Genomic DNA, 13,851 nt, shown 5'->3' with positions numbered 1-13,851 from the left:
CTGGCCTGTGCTTGGAGTTTCTATGTGACAGTTTAATAAAAGCAACAAGGGCTCATTTAGTGATTTAATAAAATCTCAGAGCCTTGGTATTATGAAGGTGACAACACAACATAATCCATGGAGCTACTTGCGGTTAGGAGAGCATTTCTGCTCTCATTCCACCAACCTTTCCATGATTTTACAGTGGCTCCTTTGCTTAAAGTTTTCCTTAGGAAGAAAGGGGCCCTGAACACATGAATATAATTGAATCTTTTAGATCTTTATAGATTCAGTTACCGAGGGGAAAACAAGTAGATGTGTGTAATACAGTGCTCCCACCCAGGAATCTTTGCTATCCTTGCAGACGGGTTTTCTGCCAGTTTTGTTTCCTTTTATCACTGAAGATTATTTTTTTTCTGAAGGAGCTAACGATAAGTTGCACGACAGCTGAGTAAGAGTCTTGCTGATATTTAGCTGGGTCTTGCTGTAGAAGCAACATCGCAGGGAAGAAAAAAAAAAAACAACCCAAAACCAAAAACAAAACAAAAAGTATTTGCAGGAGTGTTTTTATTTGGATTCTAAAATGGGTGCTCAACAGGCAGCAGCATTTGTTCTCCCAGTATCTACAATCCCTGTAGGAAACCTCGGGGAGCTCAGCAGCTCCGTCGCTGCTCGGCTGTAGGCTGCGTCGTGCCGAGGGATGGAGGCTCTGCAGAAGGTGAATGTCAGCAGTGAAGCTTCCAGAGGCCAGTATCAGCCACGCTGCTGTTCCCCAGGTGTTGTGATGTCCTTGCGTGAAAATATACCCCGCGTCAGATAATGCTCTTTCAATAATTACCTGTAACGGAGGTGGTTTAAGTTAACTCCTAGTTTGGGGTTAGTTTGCAGAAGGGTTTGGGTTTCTTTCTCTGCCAGCCTCTCAGTGCTGTCCGTAAAGCACATCTACGGAGCGCTTAATGACAAGAAAATTATTTGATGGAACTATCCTGTGTAATGAGATATTTCAGCAATTTATTCCATACAATATGTTAGCACCAAAAATTAGAACTTTGGGCAGGCTGGTGGGCAGGTGTGAAAACCTGTCAAGTCTCCCTGTAGACAAAAAAAATCTATTTAGCATGGAAAATTTTCCTTAAGGATATGTTTTTACGACTGCGTGAAGTGAAAGCAAAGTGATGTGCATTCACAAAAGGTCATTTAAGTAGAAGTTACTCGACAAGATAAATTAAAATTTCCTCTTACCCAGCTTGACACGGGCTACAAACTGGAGCTGGGGGTCTGTCTGGTCGGTTATTTTCATTCAGAGAAGAAAGTGGTTTGGGGATCAGGTACCCTTTGTATTCAGTCCTTATTTGTTCCGTATACCTGAACTCCTGTTTTCCTCAGTACCGGAGGAAGCAAGCGGCAGATGGTGGTTTCTTCGTGCCCTTCTCCAGGTCTTTCTTCAGCCAGCGATTTGCCTGAACCCAGCCTCTCCTGTCCTCCCCAGGGGGCATCTCCTCAAGTGATGCTGCCAGGGCTTTTCTCGGACGACGTTTTTCCTTCCTGGTAGCCTAAAAAATTAATTTCATTGCTCACGTACACGTGATATTCTCTTTGGGATGGAGTTCCTTGGTGTTCTAACTGCCTCAACCAGAAGATGGGGCTTGGTCTTATCTTGTCTGAGTGGAAGAGAGCCCTGACAGCTTTCTGGGCAGTGGGGGATTTTCTACGCTCCAGCCCCATAAAGATGAATCCCGGTTGGATCGCACGAGGAGGATGTGGCAAGCACTGTGCGCCTCTGCCGTGCTCCTCATGCCCCAGTCGTAATGCTTAACTCAGGGGGTTATATATAGATAAATAGATAGAATTTTTTTAATTTGTCTTTTCAATTTCCATAGTTTTTCCCCCTCTCAGGTCATTATTAGATGAGACCAAGCCCCGTCTTCTGGTTTAGGCAGTTAGAACACCAAGGAACGCCATCCCAAAGAGAATATCAGGTGTACGTGAGCAATGGAATAATCTGCCTGACCTGGTCAGCCGTAAAAGGCAGAGACTTAATTTTTAGTTTGGATTCTGTGCTGTATCCCCATGAATCCAGCAGCTGGAGAATAAAGGCAGCGCATCCCGCAGGACCTGGGGGAGCGGACGGCGCTGGTGGCAGCTGCCTTTGTTCGATGCCTTTCAGCGCACGCAGCGGGAGGGCGAGGTAAAAAGCAAACACAGGCCATTGCCAGGAATTAATAGTTACACTGCACTGTCTTGAAAGACGTCTGGCCACTATCCTTGAGAGCTGCTGTTGAGGAAACGCCTGTTGCTAGCTTGTTAATCCGACCCGGCGCAGAGCGAGAGCGAGCGTGCCTATTGCATAGAAGAGGCGGACTGCGAGGCACCACTGCAGGCGCGCGGTTTTGAAGGACGTGACACTTCAGGTTCCTTTATGGTTATTAGACAAAAGAGGGCATAATTAGACTTCAGGGAGGCTCCTGTCGTAAAGAAATCAAAGGGGAGTTTCTTTATACGGCGGGTTAGCGACAGTGTCTCCTATAGCTATAAACCTACTCGAGTGTTTCCAAGAGCTGGCTGGCGCACGAGCTTTGTGCATCCACAGCTAGAGGTCTGTCGCTCGAACGGTGCATCCCTTCGCTGGTATTATTCCATCGTCACTTGTGGTTTTTTGTCTATTACCACCACAGCCATGTTTTGAAATAAGTCCTCCCCTCCCACGGATCCCTTGGTTTGCTGCGTGCGTTTGGAGTTTGCTCACGCTGCGTATCAATGGGATTTCGGATGAAACCGGAGAAGTCCTGGGATTTTTGTAAGCCAATCCCATCATCTGTCTTTTGTGAGCTTGGAAAGTTGTCAGTCAGCACAGGAAAAAATATTGGCAAGCCCGGCTGTTCCCTCGCTGCTGAACGGGTTTCTGGAAGGATGGCTGAAGTCGTGCAGTGAATCCTTAAACGAGTCCGTAAAGAAAGATGTGGAGGAGAATGTTGCAGTCCAGGGGGGGTTCCTCCTAGATTTATCTGGGATCCAGCTTCATTTGGAGAGCTGGTGGTTATGGGACCACCCAGCTACAAAGGACAGAGTGGTGATGGATGTCCAAACTCACTTCCTAGGAATCTGGGCAACATTTTCACCGGGTTCATGCCCTCAGCACTCCTTTAAGACAGTGCAGAGAAGGATGTGGCTACCATCCTACAATCTTTAGCAGTTAAATAACCTAACAAACCAAGTATAGTGAGGAAGAATTGATTTTAAGATCAACTCTTAGACGCGAGGTCTCTCGGTGAGGGGAAGGCAGGTGTTGCTGTCAGAGGCTGGGCAGCAAACGCTTCTGGGTCTCAGCAGCTGAAGGTTTTGAGCTTCTTTTGTCAACCCCAGTAGGGTTGCTGTGTCTGGGATGTGAAAAACAGACTGGTACCAGCATCTGTAGGAACCACTAGTGAGCAGTTCTGTTAGGAGGTAGCACGTCCAAATGGCGAGACGGCTGGTACGTTGGTAATGCTACGTGGGATCACCACCAACCTGCAGCAAGAGGAAGACAAATGGTGCTTTGTCAGGTGTTATGTTAATAAACGTCCTTCAAGAGAGGTCTGGCATGTATCCGTCTTAACAGGGAGCCCAGGACCTCGCAAAAACATGTTTGAGAGCTTGAGGCGTAGCTGAGAACCTGCAGGAGCTTTATGGCGTGAAGTCATTCTGCTCCTCCGTAGACCCGCTTTCAAAGGGTTTAATGCATTGAGAAACTGCACAGTTTGTAAAATAGCCCCTTGGACTAATTGAAGTTCACTTGCCACAAATTCTGGCCGTGGACAGTTCTTACAGGCAGATGTAATGCAGAGCCTTGCTTCTAACCTGCCATAATGGCCACAGCGCTAATGATTTCATGGGTCCACTGATTTGAAGAAGAGTGCTTGATCACTTCTACAGTATGAGCAAAATGTAGGTAGAAGAGGGGTGGTCTTATTTTTCTTTTCTTTTTTTTTTTTTTTTTTTTTGTTTGCTGCTTGTTGGGATTATTTTTAATTTGACAAGGAATTTTTGGACAGTTAAGCAGGCAATCAATACCTACCAGAAAAATAAAATACCACGGAGCGTGACTTGCAGCTGAGTGAACCCATCTGGCACCATGGCGGGGTTCAGAAGTCACATAGATGCGAGGAAGACGCGGCCGTTCATTTACAGACAAATCCCTGTTGCTGGATGCTGAGGGAAGCGAGCGGGACCACCGAGACCCTCGCACACCGAGGGGCGAGTACGGCGGTGGGGATTTCTGAGCTCATCTTTTACTTCTTCGGTGTGTCGGGGGTTGTAGAAGCTGGCTCGGAGTACACGAACACTTCTTTTGGGATCGTTTCTGCTGGTTTTGAGATGTTTCATGCAACCCAGAATCTGGGCCAGCGCATTCCAGCAACTTCAGCGTTGTCACTTAGAGCAGCGTTTCGAGCCTTCCCTGGAGTCAAACCCTCGTGCTGCGTGAGCCGCTGCCAGCTCTTGTCATTATATTTGTCTTTTTCAAAGTCCCCTCTGCTAAGACAAGGAGCCTTATGCAAAGATCCCTGGGTTTAGGTATGCTGTGCTCTTTCCTGCAGCGCCTGGACCTGAGCGCGGGGGGAAAGCGTGAAAAGCCTAAATGGTAGAAGGTGGGATTACAAAAAAAACCCCAACCAACCAACCAAACAAACAAACAAAAAAAAAAAAAGCAAACCAACCAATCAACCAAAAAAGAAAGAAAAAAAATAAAACAGCCACCCCAACCAATCAACCAAAAAAGAACAAAGAAAAAAAAAACCAAAACCCAAACCAACCAATCAACCAAAAAAGAAAAAAAAAAAAACACCAAAAAAGCCACCCCAACCAAATCAACCAAAAAAGAAAGAAAAAAAACAAAACAAAAAGCCACCCTAACCTATCAACCAAAAAAGAAAGAAAAAAACCAAAACAGACACCCTAACCAAATCAACCAAAAAAGAAAGAAAAAAAACAAAACAAAAAAGCCACCCTAACCTATCAACCAAAAAAGAAAGAAAAAAACCAAAACAAAAAAGCCACCCCAACCAAATCAACCAAAAAAGAAAGAAAAAAAACAAAACAAAAAAGCCACCCTAACCTATCAACCAAAAAAGAAAGAAAAAAAAACAAAACAAAAAAGCCACCCTAACCTATCAACCAAAAAAGAAAGAAAAAAAAACAAAACAAAAAAGCCACCCTAACCTATCAACCAAAAAAGAAAGAAAAAAAACAAAACAGCCACCCCAACCTATCAACCAAAAAAGAGAAAAAAAAAAAAAAACTAAAAAAGCCACCCCAACCTATCAACCAAAAAAGAAAGAGAAAAGACAACCACCAAACCAACCAACCAAAAAAGAACAAAGAAAAAAAAAACAAAAAACAAACAACCAAAAACTAAGAAAAAAAAAAACAAAACCAAACAACCAACCCAATGAAAAAAAATAAACCACAAAACAAACCCAGCAAAAAAGCTCCAGAAAACTTTTGAAGTCGGCTTGTGTTTTAACTTTATCCCTTGTTCAAGCGTTTGGGAGAGCTGGGGCTGGTTAACAGCAGCGGTGGCCGATCTTTCCTGGAAGGTCGTGCAAATATGCAGGATGGAGAAACGGGGTAGCTGGCCTGTCGTGGTGGGAGCCAGGGCTCTCCCTCCCCTCCCCCCGCAGCAATGTTCAAATGTTTCAGGTTGTGGAGATCCGTGTGGGTCACAGGTTCGTTCCTTTCAAGTGCCGTGGGCTCCTGTCCGATGGGACCGTAACCTGCTGCCTCCGTGCCGTGTGCCTGGCGACCTCGCCGCGATGACGTCTGCCCTGCGCCTCTTGTCTCAATATTTCTCTTCTTACAGGTCTGATTATATACCGAGCGTTTTGGGAGCGTTCTGCGGGTGGAGGCGTTACGGCTTGGGCGGCCGCCGTGCATTTTTGACATTAAAAACTTCGACTCGCATCCTAAAGACGAGGATAGGGATTAGGTGATATATGTTAGATTAGGTAACGTGTGTAACTACGCTAATGTCAAAGAGAACCCTTGGAAGGGACCACGTCCACCAAGGCACTGCATCAAGCACGTGTTCAAAGGCATTTTACAGATTTTTTTTCTCCAGTTTCCACAGTAGATGATTGTCGCTGCTTTTCCTTCTGCCCCAGTATACCCTGGGCGAAACCCTAGCTGCTGCTAACTGGTGCAGCTCCAGTAGATGGGGTGGAGCGGCTGATCTCTTTGCCTTGAATACGTTGAAGGATAGAGCCGTGAGATTAATTGAAAAATTAAGAGGAGGAGAGAATGAGAGGAAGGAAAGGGCTTTTCTCGCCATCTTTCACGCAGAGGCAGTTGCAGCAGTGACAATTCAGGCCACTTGGACCATCCTCTAAACTGCCTCCAGCCCGCGTCCAGGCTGGTGTGGTTTACGTTGATATTTTCCAGTGTGTTATCCTTTGCTTTTTGTTTAAAACCTTCATCTCATTGTGCGGAACGTGGAATTTATCTCTGCGCGGCCAGGCCACCTTGAACCCTAGTCTAAATCCTTCAGTGCTACCTTGACCGATTATGCAGTATTGAAGTGATACCAACAAAGACGGTCAGCGTGAAGCAGTGTCCATGTTAACAAAAAAAAAAAAAAAAAAAAGAGAGAGAGAGAGAGAAAACAACCAAACACCAAAAAAACCCCAAACCAAAAGCGTCTTTGCAACATGCTCCGGTGTTCGTGGCATTGATTCCAGCAGCAGTTAGTTCTACTCGGTGCCCATCTGAGATGCCTCCAAATGAGCGGGGTGTCTTCAACAACATGTTGGTGCAAAAATGGGGCTGATATAAGATGTCTCGTGATCAGAATTGCTAGCTCTGTCCGTCTTGTTGACCTCAGCTGGATGTTTGTATTCGGTGCCTGGCAAATGTTTTGGCACCATCAGCTCGAAATGTTTTGGTGATTCTCGTTTGGAAATTTCTACTGTTGACTCCGTCGCTGAAAACGGTCTGTTGTAACAGGAACCAAAAAAATCCTCCTCTCGTGCTATTCCTGATTTTAATATTACAACAGCTTTGTTCCAGTAGGATATTTGGCGTGGAAAAATTATTAATGCTTCAATTCCAGAGCTGCGAGATTTCTGAGAAATTTGAATTCCAGCCTTGTGTCCTTTCTCACTTACCAGGGCTCACAGAGATGATTGATGAATTGCAAACACTGAGTAGTGTATGTTCTCTGGGACTCATTAAAACTTTGGACCAAGGTCCTGTTTTTATTTACCTCGCCTCCAAAATCAACAGCGCTTCCGATAAAAAAACCTTTGCGACAGGATTGCCAGCAACGCTGAGCATTCTGTCATCCCGGATGAACAGAAATTGCAATTGTTTTGTTATTTTCCATCTAACAAAAAATGAGGTCCGTGTCGTAAATGGGGGCTCGTGCTCGATATACCTTTTCTTTTGCTGCCTGCCCTCGCTGGTGCCGTGCCTGTCGCGTGCTAACGTTGCCCAGACGTACTCCGGAGTTGCAATCGGTCCGCGTTTTTCAAAGCCTTGTCAGACTTTTAGCTCATCAGTATTCATGCAGGTGTAATCGCACCTGCGAAATTTGAATTACCGCCTTGATAAGCCTGTGACAGAAATGGACTGTGACTGAATCTGGTACAAAATTGATAAGCCCTTGCGGGGAAGGATTGAATAAAAAGGAGAGACATCTGCTAATACACGCTTGTTTTGAACCGGGCAGATATCAAATGTGTCTCCTTGACACCCCCAGTCCTGAGGCGCCGTTGGGAGACCGTTTACATCAAGAAATGGAGCCTCTGGGGGGGTCTAGTGCTGGGCTAAATGATTGAGCCACCGCTGATGAGGTTTGGCCTCTGCCAAGAGGTTGTTTGGAATTACTGAGGGGCTTCGGGTTTGCTGTTTAAACAAACTAAGAGTCTCAGCATCCTGAAACCTCACATATATACCAAGTATAGGATTATTTTTTTTCGTACGGAGCCTTTCTGTTATTTCTGATGCATACTGCTAAGTCTTAGGGTTATAACTGCATCAGTTTAAAAAAAAATAAAAGAAAAAAAAGGAAAAAGAAAAAACCCAAACAAAAACAAACCAAAAAAAAAACCCTAAAAAACCAAACCCTTCTGACCTAAACAAGTTAAGGGCATAAAATATTCATAGTTCAGACCTAAACTATTACCTATTTGCAATATATTATGCAACATATAAAAAAGGATATTTTTTTTTCCTTGTGGTGAATATTTAAAAACCTGAAGGTTAGTGCCAATTATAAAAAGGGATTTTAATTTTTAATTAATGCCGGTGTCTTCCAGCTCATGACGATGGGTGCAAATAGTGTTTTCCTCTGGCATCTCAAATACAGCCACGTGTGCACAAAGAACCCCCAGGTATATGTCTTACTGCTAATTACGTACTTAGTGTTTAATGAAAGGGTCCGGTCTCCTGTCAGAGGGTTTAATGAAATGTTAATTTTTGCAACTAATCAACTTGAAACGAACAAATCGGTGAACTTTGCATTCACCCCGGACTCTTTTGGAAGATTTCCAGGTCTTCGCAGTGCCATTCATCTCCCTTGCAGACTACAGCAAAGCAGCAGCTCAGCAGCACACACATAAATCCGTCCCATCCCGAACAGTGTGTAACCAATTAACTACCCTAAAGTTTGATTTTAGCCTTAGAAATGCGTTTTATCATTGCAGGTTTGCGTCTAACTAGCCCTGCAAAGGTTACTGCTGAATTCTCTCCTGCGAAGTAAAGATGATGAAATGCTCTGTCAAATATAATAACTGACCTACCTAAATCCTGCCTCTCTCAAGTCGCGCCGTGTCTCTCTCAACACTGTGCAATGCTTGGAGTTGTTCTGGGCTCCCAAATCTTCCAAGATTATCAAAAATATCGCTGCGAAGGCTGTGTGTTCCAGCGAGCTCCAGGCTGTAGAAAAAACCCCCGTGCGATGCGGTGAACAGAAAACGTGTGCTTACAGGTCGCCTGGCTGCGTTGGGGTATTTGGGGCTGGTTCAGACCCGTCGCTTGCGACTTGACGCTTGCTTTCAGCGTCCTTCGAAACGGCTGGCGTCGAGCCGGTGGTGTGTGGGGAGGGAAGGGTGGAGGAAGGAAAGGCATTGTTGGGTTCCTTTGGTTTCTTTCCTCCGCAACGTTGGATCCTACGTTTCTTCCGATGGCTGGAGTAGCTGAGGTATGTTTTCTTGACTAAACGTTTTGTAAGATGATCTTAATTGAGGGGTTGCTGCATGTTTGTTTGTCGGACTTGAAGCATCAGCCTGTTGACTTTTAATCTTTCACAAGCTGTGCGGTTCAGGCTTTCCTAAAGGTCTCGTGCTCCGCTGCTGGGGGCTGCAGACACCACGTGCAGCTCTGTCTTGGCATCTCCACAGCCCCCCTCTTGGATGTGCAAGAGGATGCAGGCTTCGGTGAGAACACTGGTTTTACACCACGAAAATGCCAAGTAATCTAATACTGGGTTAATAGTCCTTTCTCGGCAGAGCTGCTTATTGCTTTTGCACCGTATCCAAGAAGTTCCCTGCCCTGAGGAACCTGTAGACCGACAGAGTCACCCACGAGCCAGGCTGAGCGTCGTATGTTCTAGCACGTGTGTCACGTGAAATAAGTGTTGAGGATGGGAGCAAGCCACATGTGTGCCGGCAGTACAGCTACACCAAAAGCCTGTAAGTGTTAATGGTGCCCGGGTTCATTGTCTCTGGTATCACCAAACAGCCGTCTCTTGCCATTGGTGTTACTGGCCAACTGTTCTCTCCTCCACCGACGTGTTCCTTTTAACGTGTTTTTCATTGATTATACCGACCGCCTTTTAAAATCCAAACGGCTAAATGGGATTTTCACTGGGCAGACCTGGCTTGCTCTCTCTTGACTGAAATGTCAGCTAATCTCTGATGGAGGACTGAGATGAGGTCAGCTTCTCGCCCGTGCGGAACGTCGGGGACGTGCGGGTTGGTGGGATTTTCAAAGCTTATCTTTCTGCGTAGCGTGCTTCTGGCGCAGCGAGTTGCAAACTCTTTGCAATGTGTCGCTCTATACCTTTCTGCAGGCAGAAACTCACCTGTTCTTGGGGTTTGGGTTTGTTGTTGTTTTTTTTTTTTTTTGGGGGGGGGTCCTGGTTTGAGGGAATGCTGAGATTTGCATCCTTCTGGCGGCTGGGGGAAGCTTGAAAATACAGTCCCTCGTACCCTAAGAGCTGCGAGTGATTGCACTTAGGGACTTCTTCGTAGTGGAAGTCTTCGATGATGACGTTTCCCTGGGGCTTTGAAAATTTGTCCATGTGGTCTCAAGGAGGCTCCTTTTGAAGTACTTTGAAGCTCGTAGGTGCGAGCTGAGTTTGACCGAGTCTTACATTTGAAGTGTGGTAGAATTTAAGGCTTTTACTCAAACCTGTGGCGTATTCTCTTCACCCCTTCCCCACACATCAAGTTTTTGAATCAAATATTTTTATTTGTTTTGAAAGCAATTATTACTTTTAATATCTTTTCTTTTCCCCTTCCCCTTGGACCTTTAATGAGTCATTACACTGAAACAGAATGCCCCAAAGTACAGGTGAGATTTATTGAATCCAATTGTGTGTTATCTCTGCCAACCGAGCAGGCAGAGGCAAAATAAACCCAGGAAGGTGACAACTGGAGATATTGAGTAGTTGAAGTAGGTGCAATTTAAGGCAAGGAGTAAGAAGAGGGACTGAAAACTCGGGGTTTGAAATGGCAGAGTCTGGAAAGGAAAATTGAAGCCCTAGAGATAATGATGGATTGACCTGACATCATTTAACAAGGAGTACCCAAAACTGTAAGAAGTTGAGAAATTGAATTGATGACCTGGAAAATAAGCTCGGATTAAGTAATATCGTGACGACGGTGAGATTGCTGTGAGCCTGAAGCTGAGTGAAGCTGAGGTGATGCTTGTTTTTTTCCACCTGTCCTTTGTTTTGGCTCGTGCATGATGAAAGAGGCTCAAGGTTGGATAATTCTGAACTCTCTGATGTGCCAAGCTGCCTTTTATCTCTGTAGGAGGGCAGGGGGTGATAAAGGAACATCACCAGGAGTGTCGCGGGTGGCATGTGTGATTGAAAACAAAAAATGGCTTTGTTTGGGGGTTTTGTTTCCTAATTAGCATGTAAATGCAAGTCTGTTGTCTACCAGGAAAAGATGATGGTGCTATAGAAACCAGGCCTGTCCTTCAGTGTTAGGAAATCATATTTATTCAGGCAAAGCTGAAAAATATACGCCAGACATCTGCTCCACAACGTATTTCCTGGCTGTGTGTTGGGTGGCTGGTGTCTTAGCTGGCAGCGGACCTGGCCCCATCTTCAGCTGCGGTACCAGTGCGTGTTTGGAAGGAGGCAGCGGGAGGCAGGCATGGTTCGGACACACCTTTGTGCTTCCCAGAGCTCAGGGCTGTGGAATTTCGTGATGAACTCGGGGTGGCGTTGGCCTCAGAAGCCAAGGGATGCGCCTGCCATCCTTCGTAATCGGTTTCCCGGCGTGTCCTTGGTTTGCTCCTCACTTCGCTTTTGATGCGGAACGGTACGGAGAGGCAAGCCTTGGCATTAGCTGCAGCGGTAACAGCCAGTGCGAAAAGAAGAAATTATTTGGGCATGTTTTTCTGTCCTTTTAGAGGCTGAGTGTTACAGGGAGATCTCGGTGTCAATGAAAACCAGCCTCATTATCCGTTATCCTCCTCATCCCTTTCATACTGTGTCCCCATCTGATTTTCCCTGGGTTCGGATGGTTGGCCAGACAAGAATTTGCCCTCTCGGTGCGAGCTTTGGGCTTGTTTTCTTTCTTCCCTCTCTCTGGCTGCCTCAGTTATTTCATGTTAAAGTTTGGGGTACAGCGGAGTCTTCGCAGGGGAAAACTGAGCCTTGGCCCTCTTCGGGTCTTCATTATCTCTTCTGCAGCTCGCCGTGATGCACTGAATGTCGTTCACGTGTTGCAAAGTCTGTTTTGGGTAATGCTCCTGTGACCACAAAAACTAGACCAGTCATTCTGCCCTAGAAAGCAATTTAAGATTTAATTAATACTTGAGGGCCACGCTGCTTCAGTGAAATTAACAGTAAGGTCTGTTAATTTCAGTAGGTAAGTGTCCTACATTTTGCTACTGATTAAAACACCAAATCGATATTAAAAAAAAAAAAAAAAAAAAGGACTGACTTAAAAAAAAAAAAAAAAAGAGAGAATAAAAAAAAAAAATTAAAAAGGAATCCAGAGTTAAAGTGATGACTAAACAGCCTTCCGTATTCCTTGGGTCTCTTTTATAGTTAGCATTAAATGCAAATTGGCGGAGCCTCAGAAATAGAAATAGGTGATGAGAAATCGGATGTATTTTCTTCCCTTGTCACCTAAAAATACCTTTGTGTGGGGAGGGTTTTCTCTGGAATGATTAAATATGTTCGTGAAGGTAATAATAGTTAAGGAAGGTGCTGGAATGAAACGGGTGTTGGTGTGGCTTCTGCATGAAAGTGGTTATTTATTACCACTTTCTTCCTTTTAAGTTTTTTTGGGTTTTATTTTTTTTTTAAGAACTCATTTAAAAACTGTTTAAACCAGTTTAAAAATGGGATGCTTTCCCCTGACACGCTGCTTTTGTTCAGAAGTTCTTTGTTCCTGCTGGATAGGTTTCACGGTGCCTGGTTTGCTTCTGTGAAAAATTTTTTTAGGATTTTTTGGAGCTGGAGCTCTCACCCCCTCGGGAGAGGGCGGATGGCGTGGGGTGTGCCAGAAGGGCTGCGCTCATCGCGGGCTGACCCACCGTGTGTCTTAAAAAGGTTTTGATTTCAAACTTATGCTAGTAATAGATTTTCCACAGCCAAGTCCTCAGAAATTCCCGCTACGGCCACATTTTCAGATTGCTCGGTTTTGGTTGGGTTGAGTTTCATTTTTATTTGGTTGTGGGTTTGTTTGTTTTTTTTTTTAATATTATGTTTTGAATTTGGCTGTTCTAATGCCTAGCAGGGAATTGACTTCTTTAGTGATGCATTACTCAAAACGTACAAGACATGCTGTTTGTGCTTGTCCCGATTCTCCCATTCCGTTGGGTTGAAGCATCGGGAGAAGCAGCGCCGCCGCCGTTCCCCTTCGGCGCTCGCGGCCACATCCGCACAGCGCTTCCTCATTGCCCATAAATCAGGATGTGAACTTCCTATAAAGATTACTTTAAAAACAATCTGAAATATGACATATTTATGGGATCATGACCGTATTACTCTGATATGAGGAGGAGTTAGTTTCCTTCATTTTTTTTCTTGGTAAATGAAGAGTGGGTTCTCCTTTCGCTGCAGTATGCTTCGTGATGTATGGAATAAAGCAGGCCAGTAATTGAGTTAAGATGATTTATAGGAGCCATACATATAACTATTTTTCCTCGTTGTCTTGCAGTGTGGTGCCAAGAAGGCTGTAAACAAATCGTTGACTTTTCTGTGAGTGTGCAGCTGCTGACCTGAGGGCTCTTCTGGCTGAGTGACCCTGTGTTTGCTGGCAGCACGGAGGATGCTTTGAGAGGAGGACAAGTGCTTTTGTGCACGTACTGTCCCGGCGGGGATGGGGGGCTCTTTACATTTTGTTTGCCCCCTCGCAGCCCTCCTCACTGCCAATGAGACCCGCCTGTTCTTTCCAAGTGAATTGCTGGAGTTTTAATAAGGGCAAGTCAACTTCCAATTCAGAGGGAAAAGGTTTATTGCCTAAAAGAGGCGGTTACCCTCTCATTAATAATACTTTTCATTTCATACATGGCCTTGAAGCGCTTTACGAGGTGATAGGGATGTCGTAATTGCCAGGTTACATAAAGCGGCTCATCTGCGGTGACCCAGCCGATCAAATCGCGGAACAACCCCAGGGCGCTGCCTCCAAACCGGGACCATCGTCGTTCCGGCAC

General features: G+C 45.2%; 1 long non-coding RNA gene across 1 annotated transcript; it reads right to left on the bottom strand.

The window, feature by feature from the left end:
* Window positions 1-3,924: 3,924 nt before the first annotated feature.
* Window positions 3,925-12,130, bottom strand: LOC308055858. The gene is made up of 2 exons (XR_013924625.1): window positions 4,911-12,130; window positions 3,925-4,865 (listed from the first exon to the last, which is right to left on the bottom strand). It is a non-coding gene; the product is annotated as an uncharacterized lncRNA (long non-coding RNA).
* Between the last annotated feature and the right edge of the window lie 1,721 nt (window positions 12,131-13,851).

The sequence above is a fragment of the Falco punctatus genome, assembly GCF_963210335.1.
Source record: "Falco punctatus genome assembly, chromosome: 20".
NCBI classification, from domain to species: Eukaryota; Metazoa; Chordata; class Aves; order Falconiformes; family Falconidae; genus Falco; species Falco punctatus.
Note: the sequence above shows the minus strand (reverse complement) of the source record. Positions and strands in the feature narration are given on the sequence as shown.